The sequence below is a fragment of the Protopterus annectens genome, chromosome 2.part2 (assembly GCF_019279795.1).
Source record: "Protopterus annectens isolate FY-2018-M chromosome 2.part2, PAN1.0, whole genome shotgun sequence".
Lineage (NCBI taxonomy): Eukaryota > Metazoa > Chordata > Ceratodontiformes > Protopteridae > Protopterus > Protopterus annectens.
In genome coordinates, this window is record NC_056730.1 from 205335798 (window position 1) to 205359568 (window position 23771).

The following is a 23771-nucleotide window of genomic DNA, read 5'->3' on the forward strand; positions in this document are numbered from 1 at the left end:
ATATACACACATAGAACGAATGAAGATTACAGAGGTTAAACAGACTGATCAAAAGTATTTCAATCAAAGTTAATAAATTTTTTTTTTTTTTTTTTTTTTTATAGTAAGGAGTTGTATAATAGAAGCAAGCAAGAATTTGTTACTTGGGATTTGAGAGAAGGCAGGGAAAGAGTGTTGAAGTAAAGTGTAAGTTATGAGGGATGGGAGCAGGAGCATTCCCATGTGGAAGTTAGATGAGAGTGGAGTGATTTTTTAAAGGATGGGAGGCTAGTAATGGTACGAATGGAGGGGGGAAGGGAGTTCCATAGGCGTGCTAGAGAGTGTGAGAGGAGGTATTGTCCTGGGGGGTGGAGGGGTCTGTAAACTTCTATAAGGTTTTGATTGTTGGATCTGAGAAGTCTTTGTGTGTGGTGCATTTTAAAGGTAGTGGAGAGGGAGGGACAGAGGGATGGCTGGAAAATGAGTTTATGAGCATAGCTGAGCTGAGTGTAGGAGAGGTAGTTGGGAAGCTCAAGCCAGTATAGTTTGTGGAGAGATTCACAGTGATGGGTTGATGATTTGTTGCTAGTGGCGAATCTGGCTATTTTATTGTAACAAGAGGACAGTTTGGTTTTGAGAGATAATCGTTTGTTTGTTAGAAGAGGGGCTCCATAGAGAAGGGAGGGTAAGAGAAATGTAGTAGAGAGAGTAAGTTTAGTAGTTGAGGTGAGGAACCGATTGTGTCGGTAGAGCATGCCAAGTTTTTGGTGGGGTTTTTTTATGTTTAGTAGTAGATGGGAGTTAAATTTGAGCCTGTCATCTATTTGAACTCCTAGTAGTTTGGTTTTAGATACCAGCTCAAGAGGTGTTGTATTTTGGCTGGTGATGGAGAATAAATTTCAATCGAAATTCTTAGTTTTAGAGGAGGTAAAAATCATAAGTTTAGTTTTAGCAGCATTGAGTGCTAGATGGTTATCTTTCATCCATTGTTCTGTGGTAGAGAAGGCATCTTGAGTTAGTTTTAAAAGAGTTGATATGGATGGAGCAGCACAGATGATTGTGGAATCATCTGCATATTGGATAACGTTAGCAAGCGGGATAGAGTGGTAAAAGTCATTAATGAAAATGTTGAAGAGGAGGGGGCCCAGAATGGAACCTTGTGGGACACCTGTGGGGAAGATGAGGAAAGAGGAGGTGGCCTTTTTCCATTTGACAGCTTGTTGCCTATTGAAGAGATAGCTGGTAAACCATTTGAGGGAAGAGGGGGAGAGGTTTAGGTTAGTTAGTTTAGTAAGAAGTAGGTTATGAGAGATAGTGTAAAAGGCCTTAGAGAGATCGAGAAGGATGGTAGATACAGTGAAGCCAGAATCTCTAGCTTTATTCACAGTTTCAAGGAAGGAAAGGAGGGCAGTCATAGTGCTATGATGGGGTCTGAATCCGTGTTGGGTAGGAGTTAATAGGTTGTTGTCTAAGAGATGGGGGAGGAGCTGAAGGTGGATACATTTCTCTAGGACTTTAGAAATGGGAGAGAGGATGGTGATGGGACGGAAATTGGAAATATTAGTATTATTTCCTCCTTTGTGCAGGGGAATGATGTAAGCTTTTTTCCAGATTTCAGGAACAAGACCTTCCTGGATAGAGCGGTTGATTAGGATACTGATAGGGAGGGTAATGGCTTCAACAGCTATGCTGAGGAAGTATGAGGGGATGTTATCAGGGGCATTGGTGCATGGTTTTAGTTTCTGTAGGAGTTTTCTTATAGTAGAAGTAGGAATAGGTTTAATGAAAAATGGTGGGGGTTGAGAGAGTGAGGAATGAGAGAAAGAAGTTGGCAGGGGAGATGGGTGAGGAGAAGTGGAGGTAGGAGGTGGATTGTTATTTGAAAAAGAAGAGGTAAGTTTGGAAATAGAGTCAATAAAGAAAAAATTGAATTGGGTAGCAAGATCAGAGTCTTGTACATTTGGGGAGGGGTTAGGGTTTTCTGTAGTACCAGGTTTTAAGAGGGTAGTTATACCTCTCCAGAACTTTTGTGGGTTGGTTTTATGGTTGCTTTGAAGTTGGATGAAGTAGTTTTGACGGTCTGCTGAGATAAGCTTTTTAACTGAGTTACGAAGAGTTTTGTATTCATTAAGGTTAGATGTAGATTTGTTCCTCTGGTATTGTGTCCAGGCTTTATCTCTAAGTCACATGGTGGCTAGTGTACTTTTAGTAATCCAGGGGGTGGCTTTCCTTTTTATTCTTTTGGTTATTAAGGGAGCGTGATTATTTAGGAGATGTAGGAAGGTAGTATTAAAGTGAGTTATTGCATTTGCAAGTGGTAGAGTTTTTAAAGGGTACCAGTTAAGTGATTTAAGGGTGTCAGAGAAAGCTTCTGGGTTAAAGTTTCTATTACATCGGGTAGTTAAGTAAGTATGAGTAGCTAGTAGGGGAGAAGGGAAACGTCTAGTGAAGATGGGAAGGTGGTCACTGAGGGAGTCACGGAGGGTTCCACTGTCAGGATAGCTGTGGGGGTGGGAGACTAGAATCCAGTCTAAAATGTTGCCACTAGTGAAGTCTTTGGATGGCCTAGTTATGGAGTTGATGAGTTGAGAGTAGTTGTATAGGTTGATGTTGAGGGGGTGAGTAGGGGACTGAATGGAAGACCAATTAATATTAGTGTCTCCCATGATTATAGTTTCATTACAGATGTTAGTTGATAGCCAGGAGAGGATTTCTTCTAGTATTGGGACATTGTCTCCAGGGGGAATGTAAAGAGAGGCAATGTATATAGATTTATGTTTGTTTAGCTGAAGATGAGCTAGTATTAATTCTGCATTAGTGAACTTTGGAATGGCTTTATTGTAGGGTGTTATAGATAGGGAGGAAGAGTAGATTAGAGCCACTCCACCACCTTTTTTATGGGTTCTGTCTGTTCTGATGATAGAGTAATTGGGTGGTAATATCTCTTCATTTTTTACATGTGGTTTTAGCCAGGTTTCAGATATAGCTAGGATGTCTGGTTTGTTATGAAGTAGCCATGCATGGAGATTTGGAATTTTGTTAGCTAAACTTTGTGCATTAAGAGATGCAAGTAGGATGGATTTAGTTATTGAGGAGGAGGGGGTTGGGCCTGGGTTAGGGTGTATATCACCAGATAAAAGTATGGAAGTTAGAAGTTGAGTTAAGTAGTGGAGGTATTTGGATTGTTTCGATTGAGATGTATAAATTGATAGAGTAGTGGGAGGTATGGAGGGTAGAGTAGTTGATGAGGTTTTAAGAGGGGGGAATAGTTTGAAATGAAAACATAGGTTGTTGCTGAAGGGATATAGTTCAGGGGAGATTGAGTTGAAGAAGTTGGATTGTGAAGTATGGAGAGGGCAGGTTGTTTGTGAGAGTGGTGAGTGGGTGATGGGATAATGTTGGGTAAGATAGTAGATGTAGGTAAGGTTCAGGAGGAGTAGTAGTTGAATTGGAAAGGATGAGTATTTTTTAAGCATGTTAGGGTATTGATAAGCAATGTAGTGGTGTTGAGTAAGGAGGAGGGAGGGATGTGAAGTAAGGGTTGTATGAAAGTGGGAGCAGATAGGAAGAGGAAGGGGTGGAGTTTCAATGTTGGAGAGGAAGTAGGAGTGGTTAGATGGGTATAAATGTAGTTGCAGTGGGGGTGGGTGTGATTTGGGGTAGGGTAGTGGAGCGGAGTGAGCCCGCAGGGTGAACGGAGCGGGTAGAGACAAAAGGAATAGAAGTTAGAGAGGAAAACTATCAGCAATGCAGTTAGCTACAGGTTAGATAGGTAGGACCTGAGTGGAGAAGGTCTGAGATGGTACAGGAGTCTACCGAAAAGGAGAGCCAGAGGAGCAAAGTACTGAAAGGGCACAAGGCGAGTATGAAGAGGATCAGGTCAAGGACATAAGAAATTAGTTGAAATTACAGAGGTAGAACAGAGAGAGGCAGAGAAAGATGGATAGGATAAAGGTGCCACCTAGTGAGAAGATCTGGTATTGTAGGTAAGTGTGTAAGGGAGCTAACAGGTGTAGAACTGTGGTAGAAGAGATGTATAGTAAGAGAGGGTTTAGGTAAGTGGTAGAGGTGAGTTGGCTGTTGGGTAGATAGAGAGGAGGGGCAAAGGGAAGCTGGCTGCTCAAGCTCACTGCGAACTTTGGAGCCCTGAAGCAAGTAGTAGACAGGGGTCTGATTTACAATGTGGACTTAGCCAATAACATACTTTCTTTCTTGCATGATAGAGGGTGCTGAGAAAAGAAGCTGGTAGATGAGGTCGCAGAACTTTGGATGGGATTCTTATCTCACCAGGTAGGTAGTGGTTATATTAGGAGCAGGAGAAAGTTGAGCTGGGTACTTTGGGGAGAAAGGGAGACAAATATACAGAAGAGAAAAGTTAGCATTCAGCATATATATAAGTAGTATAAGCTAGCAGTAACAAATGCAACATTTCAAACATTCACATTTAAATATGAGGTAGGTACATATATTTATTCAATCTGAGCATGTCACTAGCATTTCAAAGGAATAGCCTTCATGTTAGTTGCAAATACAATATTAGATACAATATTAGATAATGCACATCAGCTGTCTTGGCTTAAATTAGAATTTCAGAACCACACATTGGTTAAGAGGCAATCACCTGCTAATGAGAAGCATGTTAAAATGCAAACATGTTGGCTATGGGGAAACATTATGTGTGAGACTTTATGCACACAGAACATGTGTTTGCAAAAACTTAAATGTCACCACATATCAACAGAGAAGTTTTGCACTCCAGCAGGTATGTAACCATTTTGTTTATAGCAGGATGCAGATATGTGACTATACTTATGGGGAATAGGGATTACAGCAAGAAGCCTTTCTTAGAACTGTGATAATGACATGTAATTCATCTGCAGATTTGTTACACCTACAGATGAAATACAATACATTAAGTGTGGAATGTTTTTTGTCAACGTTGCACACTGATCTTGTGGGACTGTCCCTTTACAGTGGTTCTATTAGCTCACTGTATTGTTTTTCACTGTTGTTTTTACATATTATCAGGAGGTTTGGCCCTAGGGGATACACTACAGTAGACTCCAGTGTTGGGTGTATGGTTGTACAGCAGTATCTATCATAGCACGCAGAGGTATAACTGGCTATCACTAGTATCTTTGTTGTGTCCACATGCTTAGTATGTTTGCACACTGTGGAATATATCTGTGATGAAGCAGTGGATACTGGCAGCCATTCTGTTTGTGCTGTATCTCTACATAGTACACTTCCATCTATCTGATCCTGACATGTGTTCCCATTCTGTTGTCTTTCAGGAAACATGCACCCAAGATGCCATGCACCTTTCATGGATGAGGAGAATGATATTATACTTGAAGACCTCCAGCAACACCATGAGCTCCTATTGTCCAGGGAGAGACAAACCAGGGAACAGTGGGCAGAATTGTGGGCTGACTTTTTCCGTGATGTAAATGCCACAGGTCATCAGAGCAGGACTTATGAGCAGATTTGACACAGTGCAACTGACATGATCAATGCTGCACACAGAAGAGCAGTAGATGTAGACAGGGATTGTAGCATCACCACTGGAGGGCTTGAAGTGGGGAAACCCATCTCAGCCATTGAAGAATTCCTGGCAAACCTAGGCACACATGACAGCTCCCAGGCATCCATCACTCAGTATATCATGGATGTGGGTGCCACAGTTTCCATGGCAGAGAAGCACGCAGGTAAGCTTAGTTTGATCATCATTGCAATACTGTAGCATTCAGTGCATCAGGATGTACATATTCTTACATGAATGTCAGGTGTGTGTTCTTTGGGGGAGAAAGGTTTACCTGCAGTTTAACTCTCAAGCTCAGATATTGACACAACAAGTGACAAAATTAGCCACCCACACAAAGCAGAACCACAACACACTGTGTAGTTACATGTGTAACCTCAAAGGACAGGCTCAGATTGTTGGCAAACTCATATATAATGATGCTACATATAATGGGTCTGTACTCATAGCTAACCTGTAGTCCCACAGGTTCTGCATCAACTTCACTCCCCTGTGTCCACCACATGTGACACATGACATTCCTGCAACCTATCACATAACTTTCATATTTACAGAGCAGGTTGTAAATGGTATCTCTATGGAGGATACACAGCATCTATTGGACATGCTAACATCCCAGGCTGCATCTTACATTGGATCTGACAAGGATTGCTAACACCACTGGGAACACATTGCAATCATACTGAAACCAATGGTTGCACCCCAGCTGACTGGACAATGGCAACTGTTACACCCTTGCACAGGGGTGATTCATGCACTGACTAGGAGAACTATAGACCCCTTTGCCTGAGAATCCATATCTGTATGGCCATAGGGGCAATCATCATGAAGCTGATCAGCACACATATATGTGATCCACACACAGTTGCCTGTACACAGTTTGAATGTCTGATAGGGGTTCATGACTGTTAAACATGGTGGACATTTCTGAGGCAGTCACCAAGAACCTGGGCGAGGGGACATCAAGGCATACAACCCCCTGGACTTAGCCAAGCAATCTGACTATATCTCCCACTCAGGCATCATTTACAAAGCACCCACTTAGGCCTCCATGGTACTATCATTGTAGGGGTCACTAAGTGGTCCATTGATGACAGACATATTCAACATAAGGACATCCGACTCTAATATCTGATCTGCAAGCACCAAAGCTCAACAGGGCTCAGTCCTGAGTTCTCTACTGCTTGAAATCCATTTAACCACGACACAAGTGAATACTGAATGTCTGTGGCTAGCAATGTTGGCTGATGTCTGCAGACTTTGAGCAGTGATGCAGTCTGTCAGTTATGTCAATATTCTACAAATTGATATTGATGAACAAATGCCTGTTGACATAGTAATGGCCATAAACTCTATGCAAATATATCTAGTATCATTTCTATCACTACTGCCTATGTATCTGGTAAGTAGCACATCAGTCGCAACATGTGATGTACATACTCAGGGCTGAAAGAACTGGGCACACATACCTGAACACAATGGTTTAAACCTAATGCGCCTGAGATCACCATGTCTTCCTAGTGATATGATGGGAATCATATGTCATAGTTAAGGGCACAATCACCCATAATTGACATACTGATAACCTCCATGTACTCTTCCCTCAGCATGCCAATATCTGAGTGCAATGGCCATTTGTTAATGGATCTTTCCAAGCAGTACTGGCACTTGCAAATGACATTATGGTCCCTCACAAGGGAACTTCAAATCTTTAGCATGTGTTCAATGGGGATCATCTGAAATTAGTGTCATTGTAGCCTGTGGCATATAAACTACTCAGAGGAGATCTCTGCCTTGCACATGGGGCAATGTGTGACCCTGCTTGACTGTAAATTCTCCATATCTGTAGATGGCATAGTAGATGGATTAATCACTCTAAGGACATTAACCTAGCATGTGGCATTAGTAAAACATGCAGTTGGGAGAAAATTGTCTAGCAGACTTTCACACCTTTCAAACATAACCATGGCTAATGGCAAGCAGAGCACCTCAGTGCACCTCAGCACATGCCATCTGTATGATTGACTGGGTGACTTACATTTCACCACAAGGCTTCTGCCTGTGTCCCTCTTGGACTGGGGCAATATGTGCTGATCATGTAAATAAGGGTATGCAGTTGTCTATGATTGTGATGGCTGTATGGCCATTATGCTACTGAAGTTCAAACATCCTATGGTGCCATAAGCTGATGTAAAATGCTGTAATAGCCACACACACAAACATGGCTACATTGAGGATAGCACCACTTCCAATTACTGCTTACGTGACACGGCATGGTACACACATAGTGCAAGTGGACTGTATATAGATTAGAACACTTACCTATGTAATGGCACACACTACAGATCACAGTCCATGATGCACGCAACACACCGCATGTCTGATAGTACTATCGGTTTAGGATGTATTATGCTTGATGACATCAGCAGGTCTAGTTGTGGAAAGGCATTTGGAGGGCCACATCACCTACTACAAATAAAAGTCTCCAAAACCCTCTCTCTTTTTAAGTTACTGAGGTGATCATATGTATGCCATATGGACAATTAGGACCCCTACCTATCTAGTCTTGCACACTATAAATCACTATATTTACTGCATGCTCCACGATTTAAGTCTGATGCTACAATGGCAGCTGGTAGTGGTGAGGTAGATGACATCTTCAGGCCTTGTAGAAGAGGGCAGTTTGGAAGCCAGCAGCAACTTACAGGGCCAAAAAGTGCATACCTATTGCAGTTTGATAGCCAATGAGGGATTCTCAGTTGTATGGTAGGGGGATACACACACACACACCAAGTGTCCTGGAGTGCAATTGGAATCCCTACTTATCTTGTCTTACACACTATAGATCACAATACTTAATCGTATGTGCCACAGCTTAAGTCTCATGTGACAATGGCAGCTGGTAGTCTTAAGGTAGATGACATCATCAGGCTTTGTAGAAGAGGGCAGTTTGGAAGCTGGCAGCAACTTACAGGGCCAAAAAGTGCATAACCATTGCAGTTTGATAGCATATGAGGGATTCTCAGTTTTTGGCTGGGAGATACACACCCACACCCACACACACACACACACACACACACACACACACACACACACACACACAAATGTATATATATATATATATATATATATATATATATATATATATATATATATATTTATATTTGGATCTATATTATGTGACCAAAGACTCTCTTCTTCAGACACATAATAATCGACACATATATAGCGAACACTGTAAACTGCGAATGGCCACATCCTCAAATTTTTTCCTCGGGGAAAAAATTCAGTTGGCTGCTATCGGGAATTGCCCTTTTCTTCAATGTAGAGTGATCTCGGAATTGATGTATTTAGTTAGGGGGGTGTGTGGGGGCAAAGATCCCCACTTAATTAGTGTTTAAAAGTTTTTCTATTTTACAGCCACGTGAATTTTTTCCTCAGGAATAAATTCGAGGACATGGCCATTCGCCATTTATAGCATTCACTGTATACGTGTCGATTATGTGTTCAAAGAAGAAATTTTTCAATCACATAATATAGACCCATATATATATATATATATATATATATATATATATATATATATATATATATATATATATATATATATAGATATTTGAAAACACATAGCTATAGATATACTATGTATGTGAGAGAGAGATAGTGACAGATGTATATGTATACATATATGTATGTATGTATAGACATATCTATACGTAACAGGTCATTTTGATCAAGGAGCAACTGGATTGTGCTCAGTTTAACTAAGTGTATGGGCATGCCCAGTGGGACTGTCAGTACTTGTAAACTGACTCCAGCCCACACATACCTGCACTCCAGTCCGAGATTTTGTTTGTTACAGACACTGACATCTGTCCCTGTTTCTGCAGTACAGCAATTCACTCAAAATTTCCATTGCATTCTCCAGATGTCTGATGTAATTAATATGTGACAGAGGTTCATAATGTTACACCGCACACAGACTGACAGTTTGTGAAAACACCAACATAATAATACCTCACATGCAAAAGATGTGGACACTTCCAGATATGGACCATCAACATCATCACCTATGCTAACTTTCCTAGTCTAGTGAGCCACACTAGCTGCCAGCTAGAGAGTAGTCATTCATCACACAATCAACAGCATACATATGTTCATTGTTATTTTTCAGTTAAGTGAGACATATAATGTGTGATCAATTTCTATGTTACTACCTTGAGATTACCTGGACTGCTGATATAACATTGATGACTTATGGTTAAAGCAGTTATATGGGAAAACTGCTGTGTTGGGTGTTGGGGGACAACACCCCATGTTTTGCTGAGATACACAGTAGTCCAAATATCCCCACTGTTTAACATATCTAACTTGACTGATGTAGTGCATATTCTAGCCATGAGTCCTAGTGAATATTAAGGAACACACATACTAGTGGACTGGGTAACTGTAGTCCAATGTGGATGTTACTTGTGTCCAAATAGCCCACTATAATTCCTTGCATAAATGTAGCAGATCCATACATACAATACCATATTAGAGTAATCCTTACAAGTAGTGGGTAGGTTAGGGACTTACCTTCGGAATGCAGCAGTTGACAGAACTGTAGTTCAGGGCTGACTCTGTCTGATACAAGCAGTACACAGCCAATACATGGATAGGTACAGGTTGTGTGGGTTGCTTGGCATCAATTTTACTATATGTATGTGAATAGGAGTAAGGTGTCAGTCCCTAGGGCCCTAGATTGTCAGCGAATGTGCTATGTGTTATCTCTTAGCCAAAGCCAGGACATACTGGGCATGCCTATGTCTTCCTACAGGGACATCAATAGGGGTTTCTTCCTTCAAGGCCTGTGCTTGTGGCTGTGATGACCTAGGCACTGGTGTGGGGCTGTGTATCCCTTCCCTTGGCTGATCCTTCTGCAGCTGTTTCCACAGGATCATATTGTGTAGCATAGCATATACTGTGAACATATGTGCACATGTGGCTGGAGATTACTGCAGGGCTACACCAGATATATTGAGGCACTGGAACCGTGACTTCAGAAGCCCAAACGCACACTCTATGATGTTCCTAGTCTGTGTGTGTGCCTCATTATGGCATTCTTCCATGGGTGTGTGTGCATTTCTGATGGGTGCCATCATCCACAGTTCCAGGGCATAGCCAGTATCCCCCAGTAAATGGTTGTGTGGGATGTCACCCCTACCAAACATCTGATACAGCTGTGATGAGTACCAGATATGGGAGTCGTGATAACTGCAAGAGCTGCCAACACACACATTCATGATAATACCCTGGGCATTGCACACAACTTGACAGTTGATGGAGTGGTACCCCTTGTGGTTGACATAGATTGTAATTTGCTCACCGGGTTGTGCCTTGATGTGTACATGAGTGCAGTTTATGGCACCCAGCACTTCAGGGTAGTGTGCTACATGGTAGAAGTGTTGCATATTGGCCCTCGCCTCAGCAGTGAGGGGAAAAGAAATGTGCCCACTGGCATGTGATAGCAGAAAATGGTAGAGTACCCTGGATGCTGATGCCTGTGAGTTTCCCATCATGTCCCCAGTTGGTCTTTGGAAAGTACCTGTAGCTAGTATTCTTAAGGCTACACATACCTTTGTTTCAACTGGGATGAGTTCTCTTCTGTTGGCTCTAGGGCTGAGGTGAGGCTGGCAGAGCTCAGTGAGTTGCTGACATATGTCCCTGTCCACCCTGCGCTAGTATCTCCAGCTCATGTAGCCCCTGGAAGGTTACCCTGGGCCTGAATACTCTTCTCCTCTGTGGTCTGGGTCTTTTGTCAGCACTATCCTCATCACTGCTCTCAGTTTTAGCACATAGAGATGTAGCAAAGCAGCAGCAGCCCTTATCATTTTGTCAGTTAAAATTCCCAAGTGTGTACACCAATGGTGCAGAGTTTGTGGGAAAAAGACAGAGGGAAAGGTGTTTGCATACTTTATACTGGTGTGCTACAGATGCTGCCTGTGTGATTCACTGAGTATGATACATTCCAACTGCCAGCTATGTTATTGAGGGGTTTGAATGGGCTACTGTGAGTGGCAGAGTCTGTATTAGTGGTTAGTAGTTCATTTCCTTTATTCTGCTATTTCCTTTTTTTTCTGTTTCCATTGTGTTTAAGCCCCGTGCCATGCTTTGCAAACTGTTTTAGCTAGTGTAAACATTGCTAAGCAGAAAGGTCCTTCCCCTGGACATGAACAGGCTCAGCATTTCTGAAAATAGGCTAAGCACAGCTAAGCAGCCCCAGACACACTCCCTTGCTTAGCTGTTCTTAGCTGAGCACAAATAGAAGCAGCGGAGCTCCGGTGTGCTTACACCAAGCATGACACACCCTCTTTTCATGTCAGCTGCTTCTTCCACTTACACCGCCGCATTATAGCTCTTACATGGTTAGGTACCCATGGAAACAGTCTCTCATTTTGCTATTCAATAAATTTAGCTCATTTACATACCCCTATTTGCTTATACCCTAGTTACACCACTACACCGGAGCCTAAGTTCTTAGCAACCACTGTTACCTATCATTGTTATGAGTCTGCATGCTGCCCACTATAATGGCAAAATTACTGTTTCACATTTAATTGCCTTTTTTTTTTATTTTCTGCACTATTGCATTTGCTCACAACTGCTCTCCCCTTAAAAAAGCCCTATATATATATATATATATATATATATATATATATATATATATATATATATATATATATATATTGGCCACAGTTTTGGCCATTGGCATGCCTAATGAACATAATACATGTTTTACTTTCAGCTGTCATGCCCCCATTTTTATTTTTGCAGAAAAGTACATGGTCACTAACTGCATACATTTCTACTCCAGACACGGCTCCAACATGGATGCCTGTTGGCTTTCTGGATCACAAATTCACCTCATTTGCATGGTTTTCATCAGCAAATGGGGTGATTTACATTATTTTGTCACGTCCATGCCGGAATAGTGCTGGGAGGCTCATGCACGCCCCCAGCCTGTTTACTGGATCGCATAGGCTCAGTACTCCATGTTCAAGTCATGCCACTATGCCGACACAGAAAATAGGCTTTATTGAATCCCAGGGAATGTTATTTCAGGTCAAGAATTTTTTTGTGTATACTCATATGGTATTAAAGTATGCAGGAAAAAAACAGAATGTAGGCTACATGGATGCTTTAAAACTTTTTGAATAGCTCCACAGTATTGAAAATCATCTGCTTATGCTTTTATTAGCAGCTATGAAAAACATCTGTTACTTTACTGAATATATGAAGTCCATTAGTGGCTATTAGTTCAATGCACCTCTGCATGCACCAACATCGAAATAATGTGAACAAAAGGGATCGTATTACTTTTGTCTGTGCCTGTGATATCACACAAACATGCAGTTCAAACAGTAGGGGGAAGGCTGCAGACTCTGTAGTTGAACCCAGGACCTTCTGTACTCTAGCGCTACACATGCACATGTTGTCACAGTAATAGATATATGACAAGCACTGAGAAACCTGCCATTCATTGCTCCATTTCCCTTGGTTGTGCTAAGGGCCACATCGCACAAACAAGGACAAAGAAATTAAAAAAAAAAATAACTTAATGCTGGCAGATACAATACATTTTAACAAACAATAAAGAGAATGACAAAGAATCTCTGAACTGTTCACTGCTTTCATGCACTTTTACACTTCACAGACCTACATGTACACCTCTGTAAGTGTAATCTGACACCCCCCAATGTCATAATTCACTGTTGCCATGCATTCAACATGAACACTGTGAAAGTGCCTGCATGACGTGAACATCCTACACAGTTACAAGTTTTGGGGATTCAGCAATTCTAATGAGTTTTGACCTCATTTGCAACTTCACTGTGCTGACAGCTCTGAATCTACATGGTTGGCAAATGTGCAGGCAGGGAAACTGAAGGGGAGCCCAGTATTGTACAGTCAAGGGAGGGTATTATTCAGGTATATATCTGCACAGAAGAATGCAGGTTTTGGATTATATGTTTCATGGAGATTACACTTTTAGCTGCCTACATTTGTTATAATTACATTGTTCATTTGGTGGTGGGTGTGTAATACTGCATTTATGTCATGGCAATTAATAAGGAACTGTGGCTATTTTTAATATAATTTTCTAGCATCCAACATGTCTGAGAATATTATAATGTGTGTAGGGTTAAATGTTAGGATCTGTTTTGTACAAATGTATGGACATTTACTTGCTCTTGTTTCCATGTAGACTCCTTTGCATCGCTGTATTCAGAAAACTTTTGAATGCATAGCAAACATGAACACAAAGTCTACATGGTTACTTTACAGCTTGTTGAATTGCAGCATCTTGTTGATTTCCTTCATCAGCATACACTTTAGCTACTTATGCTGTAATTTGCATGCCATGGAAGTTTCTGTGTTTGCACGTGCGTGCACACCGCTATGGGGAGTTTACTGAATCTAAAAGTTTCACTGCCATGTAAGCATCAAACTGTGATCCACACAAGGTCAAAATTATCATGTAGGCTTTATTGAATGTCCTCATAGTCTAGCCCTGATTTCAAGGTTCCATGATCATAAGTATAATCTTTCTTTACTTTCCTAAATCAAATCTCCAATTCTTTCTTATGGCTGTCAAAATCTTCACATATTGATTTATTTCCCCTTTTTCCTTAACCAAGTCACCTATCACTATACTTATATTAACAATTACATATGTCTTTATCTACTCACATAGTATTTTCTGTCTCCCACAGTAGTATATGCAAATACATAAATTATGTTTACTAGTCTATTATTAACTCTTACATCATATGTTAATAGTCTTCCTGTCATCCCAACTATTTACACACTATATTTTGTTTTAATCAACACTGCTATAAAAGAATATACATCCTACCATATTATCCAAAGTATTCCCAACCCCCAAAGTCAAATCTTGTCTCTTTTTTCCTTATCTATATACCTTGTATCCAGCAAACATAATACACCATCCTCCATCTTTCACCATTCCAAAACAACCATTTCTCTCCTGTTGTTGTTTATTTGCTAACATAATATTGATGCTAACCTTTTTAATTTCATGCTTGTACTAACACCTGTTTTTAGCTTTCTTCTTCTTGTCATCCTATGCCATAATCATTTTATTTATTTCTTTGACCCTGTTTCTGTTTCCCCTTTCTCATCTTCAGCTTTCAACACTGAAAAAGTTTTTTGTACCCACATTCATACTACTTTATTCCTTTCTATCTACTTCCTCTATGCTACTGTGTTCTTTATTTCCAATCTCCTGCCTTATTTGTATTAGTTGTTTGTGAACTGTACCCACTTTCTTAGCCTACTCTGCCTTCCCTTCATTCTGACTTGCCTCAAACTCCCTTCTGTCCTTCTTTTTCTGCCCTGCCATTCAGTGTCTGTCATTTCATTCAAAAAGTGGGACAACCATATCATACATGGCCCTCATATTCACACTTTTTTTCTAAGTAGCTTACAATTATTTGTAGACTGACCACATTCCCCAGACCTTCTTTAATAAGAATATTTAAGCAAATGTGACCAGTCCTCACAAAAAAGCATTGTTTGAGTTGCTGTCATTATTGCCATTATCTGACACATTTTTTTATTAATCATGTCCACATTTGAAATATGCTTCATCTTGTTACACTTTAATGTATTTTTACTACAAAATTAAAAAAAAAGAAACTCATTTTAATTAACACATGTTGTTTTGAATTGTAGCACTATCTTCCTTTTTAACTGAATACTTAATTTAAAAAATATATATAATCATCCATAGACTATTTTTTTCACATTCATTAATAAATTAATCAGCTAATAAAAATGATTTAATAATGACTTTACAAAAGCTTCTTTTACCTAAATGTATTACATCTCTAATTTCTTTGATATTAAACCCTAATATAATATTATATTGTCCAATAGTTTGTACCTGTTTATAGATTACTGTTTCTGCCCTTATTCTTACCACAGTTCTCCTTTTGTATCCTGCTTCTACTTCTGCAGTTATCTGTTCATTTATTTGTCTCACTTCATTTATGTGCACAACTTTTCTATGTACTGTACTCACAACTGCTACATAGGTCCTTTGCATACCCCCCTATGTCTGCCTGATGCATTTCAAGACTCCCCAGGCCAAATCTGTCTTTTCGTAGTTGTACACCACACCTCTCACAGCATTTCCACATTCTTCTCCTGTAGATAAAATAACAAATTATCTGTTTTTGCTGTCCCTTTTTCTACAGTGTAACTCTGTTGCACTTCTTGTGATTTTGTTTCTTTTTTCTTGTCTAATAATCTTAATAGTACCTCATCCACTACATCTCCAAGAGCAGTTTCATTAAGTTCTGTGCACTCAGACACTAGCATGCCTTCATTTCTGGCTCTTCAGCTATAAGTAAAACATCATGGCTGCTATCTTTCTTCCCCTTTTCTTTCAGCACAGGTAGCTGCTCTCTGGCTTCAGTTAGTAATCAGAAAAGATCAAGGAAGCTTTCTAGTGTCCTACTGAATTTTTCCCCAAGGCAGCACGAGTGCCTCCTCCTCGGCTCTCTTCTGAAAGAGGCCACTGCCTAGTAGGACTAACCTGATAAGCAAAGTGAAAGCCGCAAAGTGAATCACTCAGTCAATAAATAAATATTTTAGCAACAGAGAAGCACTACATCCGTCTTTATTCTGTAGCAGTGAACAGTAGTTTGCAAGTCCTTACTGGAGCAAACTGACAGGCCTGCATTAATCACTTAGGTATTTATTCAGTAACAGCAAGTGTTTGGTGAAATAAGTCAGTCATTTCTTTGTAGTGGTGAATAGTTGTTAAAATTACCAATTGTGTAAAGGAAAGCAATTGGAATAATTTGGTAGTAAACAAAACAACAATTACAATGAAACTCTACAGCTATAAATAACACTATAACAGACATCATTTGACAAACTGCAGTTGACATTAACAGTGTAAGTAGAAAAACAATAGCAAGCAGCTGCTGAAAAATGGTGGGAAAAAAGAAATTTTAATAAAAACAAGCTTTAAGACAATCTGAAACTACAGTTGTGTGTGGATTAAATGTATTAGTACTATACTAGTGTAAGGTATTAAAATGACCACTATTGACAGCTGATAATAACACAGTATGGGCATACCCAGACTCCCAACAGACCGTTTATTTATTTATTTGACATTTGTTGGCCAGAAATGTGTAACTTTTCAAAAAGTGCTCTTTTTCAGTGGAGGCTGGGGAGAAATGCTCCACAATCACAATCTGTCAAAAATCAATTACAGATATTTTAAATCACAGATGTGAAAAGACGTTGAAATGAGAAAAACATAGAACATATGTTTCATAGTAGAATACAATGAAAAACAATAACATGAGTTGGAGAAAATATGTGAGAAAAAAACCATTAGTCATATTCTTTGTTACATAGATTAGTATGCAATAAATGAGACCTGTGACAATTTTAATAATTTTTTTTTTGTTTTGTTTTTTTTTTAGTTGAATATAGAGGAGCTTAAGTGAGTAGGGAGGACAACATAAAAGAACTGAAACAAATTATAGTATTTACACTCAGTGCATAGATGGGCTTATGTAATGTAAAATGTAACCGCAACACTTAATGTGCCTTACAAGTATATTATCACACAATGGATTCTGGGACATTGAGTGCTATTATTTCTTCTTCGCCAGAACTGTGTAATCCTTGCAATGTCTCTGGTGATCATGGGGAGATGCATGGGACTCTCTCTTCAGAACAGATCAAGAAAATGCTGGGTGCATGTATAGTTTAGAGGATAAAGTGTAAAAAGACAAATGTTACTGGGCCTGACATTTGAAACTGGCACAAAAATGTAAATGGTGGGCTATTACTGCTTCTTATGCAAAAGGCAAGCACCACCTTAAAATACTAGTAATAATCTTACACAGAAGGCAAGAAAAGGGCCACAAAAAATTCACATGCTCATAGCTTCATAGGTTCATAGCTAGGTACTAGGCTATTGGCCCTAGGACCTATATAAGCCTAGCCAAAAAGGTACCCTGGCTTTTGCCACCCAAGAAAATGATTTTCTTGTGCCCCTGTTGAGCAGAGCCACAGAGGTGATTCTTGGGGTAAATTTCCTATCTCCTATCCAATCATCAAAATTTTTCTTGAAGAGTGCTAATGAGGAGTTTGTTTGATATAGATAGGTAGTCTGTTCCAGAGTATGGGAAGTCTCTGGGAGAGGAATCTATCCCTTCAGCTTGTTTAATGTGGTGACAAGGTTTAGGTCACTAGAGCATCTAGCTCGAAGGGATTGGGATTTCTTTAAATGGAGAATGTCCAACAGCTCTGGGTTTGACATAGCTTTGTATGTTAGGCAGAGATCGCCTCTGAGTAGGCGATATGCGACGGAGTAAAGCTGGAGTTCTTGGACACGGTCTGAGTAGGGCATCTGTTTGAAACTGGTAATCCTCTTTGTGAGGTATTTCTGCGGCCTTTCTAGCTGTTGTAGATGTCTTGTGAGATACATACCAAAAGGGGCATTGTAATCTATAATGGGTCTAATGAGTGATGAGTAGAGGGGAACAATGACCTCTTTTTTCCTGGATGAGAAACCTTTTGTGATGAGGTGTGCCATGTAGAAGGATTTACTGACTACTGTGGTGATGTAATTATCAAAGGAGAGACTACTGTCCACCTGTGTCCCAAGGCCTCTTATCACACTTTCAGTGTTAAGTAGACTACTGCCTATGTGGTAGTTCATAGCTACAGAGTTTTTACCAAAAAGGATGAGAATGCACTTTTTGGCACTGAGCTTGAGGCCATGGCTTTGACACCAGGCATCTGTCTCAGTCAGACCCTTTTTTAGGATGTCCACATCATTAGGAGTTTCGATTATGGCTCCTAGTTTGCAGTCATCTGCAAACATCATTAGCCAAATACCTTCTGTGTTAGCTTGTACTTCTGAGAAGAAGATACCAAACAGGAGAGGAACCAGGACTGAACCCTGTGGTACTCCACTTATCACTGTTATGAAGTCGGGTTTGGAGTCTGCTACTTTCACATTGTGGGTTCTGTCAGTAAGCCAGTTGGCAACCCATCTTGTGACATAGGGATTTATACCTAGTTTAGTGAGTTTATCTATAATTCCTGAGTGGCGGATGGTGTTGAAAGCCTTGGTGAGATCTAGATAGGCTATGTGAATCACCTTGCCCTCATCTACAGCTTTGGTGACCACTTCAAAGAAGTCTATCAGGTTTAGGAGACACAATCTGCCTTTTGCAAACATGAACTTGGTGGGGTCCAGAGTTTAGAGATTACCAATGTCATTGTTTACAAGTTCCATGATGATACGTTCCATAGCCTTGCAGACCAGGCTCGTCAGGTTAATGAGGTGGTAGTTCCCAGGATATGTGGTGGCTCCCCCTTTGTGGAGTGGGATAACCATTGCTGTGTGCCATTCAGTGGGCACAAACCCTGAGGTGAGGCTATGATTGAACATGGTACTTAGGTGGGGTGCCAGTTCATTCTGTAGTTCATGTTGAATGCAGCCTGGAATGTTGTCAGGTCCCATGGTTGCTGTGTTTTTGGCTTTAGACAGTATGGTTTTTACCTGTGCAGCCGTGATTACAGGAATTTTGCATTCTTCCAGTATAGAGATGGGCCCTTAGTGGGTGAGAGGGGGGTAAAGTTAGCACTGAACCTATCTGCCAGGATGTTGGCAATATCAGTTGGTTCTGTATATTTAGTGCCATTGTGCTGTAACTCAGAGCAGATCTGAGTGTTGCCATTGAGATTCTTGACATAACTATAGAATGCTTTGTGGTTGTCTTTAGAATCAGTGGTGATTTTATTTTCGTAACTAGCTTTGGAGGATTTTATGAGGGATCTCAGCTTTTTACTGAGGCTGACCAGGGAGTTTCTCCAATCATGGGATTTTACTCTTTTTTGCAACAGTTTCTTTCTTCTGTTGTAGAGTTTGTTTATGGCAGGGGACCACCAGATTGTCTTCCTTTTTTTGGAGGATAGCATCTTGGTTCTTTTAGGGATTGCACAATCTATGCATTCATGTAAGTGCTTATAAAGTGCATTTGTGTAGTATTCAGCAGTTGTACCTCTATTGTCCGTCTGCATGGGTGTCATGAAGTTTGCCACTTCTGTCTCAAGAAGCATGAAGTTGGCTTTGGAGAAATTCTTTATGGTGGTTTCCCTAATGGGGGGTGGGGACGGGATGTGGATGTCTAGGGTGATTAGCTTGTGGTCGGATCTGACCAACGAGGAATTGACCTCTGGTATAAAACACTGGTTGCCCATGTTGGTAATGACCAGGTCTAGGATATTGCTGCCCCTGGTGGGGGTGTGGATAAGTTGATCCAACATGTTAGAATTTATGAATTCCTGAAAACATTGAACAAAAGAGTTGGTACATGAGTAGTTTTCCCAGTTAATGGTGGGATAGTTGAAATCGACCATTATTAGGGTGTTAGGTTGTACCCTAATATTTTCCAGTGTATCAAGAAATGAGGAGTGGGAATCCTGGTGCATGGTGAGGGATCTGCAGCAAGTTACAATTTGGATTGCGGTCTTGCCCTGAATTAGTTGTATTTGGGTAATCTCTGATGCATTATGCTGAGTAACTAGCCTGGAGGTATGGATATCCTTAATGAATATGGACACGCCTCCACCTTTAGTGTTTCAGTCCAGGTTAGGTGGCCAAAAGGTGTGGTATGAATTATAGCTTGGTAATGCAGGGGTGCTCTCTGGAGCCTTGAACCAGGTCTCTGTCACTGCACAGATGCCGATGTTCTCCATTTTATGGAGTGCCTCGAGTGAGTGTATTTTGAGGTTTAGACTTCTAGCATTGAGTAGCATTACCCTCAGATTTTGCTTGCTTGTACCTGTTATAGTGGTGAGTTTGTCATTTGAACTTTGCCTAAAAAAGGCATTATAGGGGTGGAAAGAACCTTAGCCAGTATCCAGAATCCCAAGGGCGACAGGTGCAGGCCATCTCTGGCAAAGCATCGTGGTCTGTCGATCATGTCATCCCAGGCAGACAGATACTGGATCCCCTTAGAATGACACCAGTAGCTTAGCCAATTGTTGAAGTCAATCATTTTGTCCTTGTACTGTGGTATCATTCTGGATGATGGCAGGATGCTACTCAGGGCTAGGGTCATACCTGCCTGGCCTACAAGATCAGACAGCTCCTTCGTGTCTCTTTTCATGTAGTCCAGGGAGATACATCTCAAGCCATTCACACCAACATGGACAATGACAGAGTCATATTTGTACTTGTTGTGGAGTGACCTGAGTGTGTGCATTATGTGGCAGATCTTGGCACCTGACAGGCAGCTGACAGTAACTTTCTCTTTGTTTAGCCTGTTGAGTGGAACATCGGTGTTCCTGACTATAGAGTCACCTATGACTAGAGTGTTGGGTATGTTGTTATGCCTTATGGGCTGTGGTTGAGTGGCACATTGAGTTTGTGGGCTATGTGTCATTTGGGTTGTGTTGGGTGTTGGAGGTTGTTTGTGTTTCTGCTTTGGAGGTCCCTGTTGCTTGGACAGATTTTTATTGAGAGCCTCCGTGAATGTAGGTGTGCGTTTTGTGTTTGTATGTGTGTGCTTTGGTGGTGTAGGTTTTGAGGGAATATGTGATGAGCATGGTGTGGTGCAGTGCAGGTGTTTACCCTCTCCTCTTGACTGTCTAGTCCAGTCTTGGGTGAAAAGAACTTTGCTTTCAGTTTGGCTATATAAGTGCATCTCTTACAGGTTGTAGTGTTGGGTGGTAAGAGGAGAAGGTTGTCTGTGTACATGAGGCAGTTACTGCATTGCCCCAAGATGCCCAGATTCATCAGGTAGACATGGGAAAACACCAGGAGCTGACCCTTAGACATGCCTGGATAGGTGCTTATTAAGTACTAAAACCTGTTATCCCCTAGACAAGTGAGGAAAGTTGAGCGCTGTAGTAATTTGTAGCTTATTTAGTGCTTACAACAAGTTCTGAACAAGTGCTGAGCTCAAAGAAACAGATTTGAGTGCTAAAACTAAAAACTGGCTAGTTCTAAGGGAAAATTTGAAGAGCAGACTTTATGGCACCAGGAATAGTTTAACCCAAGCTTAGCGGCAGGAGTTCAGAAGCTTACAAACAGTACCGGATACAGCAAATCTTTATCTGGACTAGACTACTTACAGGAAAGGCAGGACACAAGCTTAGAATTTTTTTTTTTTTTTTTTTTTTTTTGTAAAGTGGAAAGGGAGTAAGGAGGAGCAGAAGATAACTCAAGGTTAAGAACTAAGTAGGTTGGCCTTCTGAAATGTAACTTTGTCAAAATAATGTCTGAAGATATGCCTTTTGTAAGTGCTGGTCAGTTTATCTTCATGCTGTGAACTGTCACAAATGATGCTTTGCATCTGAGAAACATAAATCAAAGGATTGCACCTTAACTATGGTAAACATTAGACAAGTTCAAGTCTCAGACTGGTTAAAATAGTCTATTTTTTTAAGTAAGTTTGTTTCAGATGCATCTGCAGTGACATATACCTTATGACCGCCATAAGTTTGTTAGATCTCTATAAATCTTAGTAATAGATATTGATGGCATTTTCTTATTCATGAGGAAGGTGTGTTGCTAGCTATAAAGCATTCACAATTTTTTCAAGCAGAAGACTCATTTCAGAATGCCCCCTACTATGCATCTTAATGAATCCAGGGGACAGCTGGACCTGATCAGTTATGGAACAGCGTATTTGAATTTCTGGAAGAAAGGCTATCATCTAATCCATTGTTTATTTTATGTGATTTTGAAATAGCAGCAGTTAATAGTAAATAGTATACTACGTCAAAAGCAACCTCAAAAATGAGTTGTTTTGTTTGCTCAAAATTGTTTGACTTCAAGTCCAAAAATCAGGCTAGGCATTTTGCACAGGTCTGATGTACTATCAGCTATATTTCAAGTAGATTGTGATGCCATTTTTTTTTGTTGTTGTTAAAGAATGACAGTGTTGTACCTACATTTATGCACAAAAGTATGTAATGCCTTCAGAAGTGTCTCAGTCAAATTCTTAGAGAACAACTGCATTTTGGGGAGCTTACAAAATTAAATGATTTGATTATCATGTTTCAGCTGTTTATTCCCTGTATGCCCAAAAATGTTAAAATGTTTATGAATTAACTGAGCATAGCTCTCCACACTCACAACATTTTGTAGAGGTCTATCTTGGATAAGAGTACAGCTGATTTGAAACCTATATTCACTGAATTGTAGCAGAAGTAAAACTGGAAAAATAATTTACATGAAGTATTACTGTCAGGAAAATCACATTCTTTGAAGTGTAGATGCATTTTCAGCATGACAGTTAGCCTCAAGACACCATCTCAGAAAGAACAAATATAGTACACTGGTCTTTCTATGATGCCTTACATATAATCTGTGTTTATAAATTCTTTCACCTTCCCTTCAATTTTGCAGTTACATTTCTGTTATTAGAGAAAGTTAGAACTGTCATTCTGCACACAAGATTGCTTTTTTTTCTCCCTGGAAGACAATGTCAGTATTGTTTCAACATATTACATCTACAGTAAATTCAATTATACCTCCGTCATCCAGTCCCCTATGTGATCCCAAACATATTTTTACTAAATGAGTGCCATAACTACTGTGCCTTTGTTAGTAGTCTAGCTTCCCTTGGTGTTTTTATCATATCTTTTTTATCTCCTGTCACTGGCCATCATTTCTTCTTTTAGTTTCTTGTCTATGTGCCTTAATTCTCTCCTATTAACTTCTGTCTGTATCTAGAATTTTTAAGTTCCATTACATAGGACACACAGTCACTTATGTACATTACATCTGTTGGTGTATACAAAGTCTACTGAATTATGTGCTTGCAGCAATAAATCCAGAAAACAATTTGAGTATATTGAACTTTGAGTGCTTATGAAATGCATTGGCATCACACAAGATTGTTGGAAGAAGATGACTGGCAATAACAACAGTGCCTGGATATTTTATGACGACTGATCTTGATGCTACTATAGATAAATATAACTGGCCATTCAGTCTGCAGAAGAGTTAAATTCATCTCTTTACAATGCAGTGAGTAAAATAACTGGTGAAACTCTACGGGAAGTATCAGAAAAGGAGTGGCAGAATGCAACAATGGCATCCGTGTGAGCAATCTTAAGATATGTCATTCTCTTTTGTTCCACTGCTCTTAGTAACTCATCAGATGGGATGGTTGTAATCCAAATTACAAAGGTA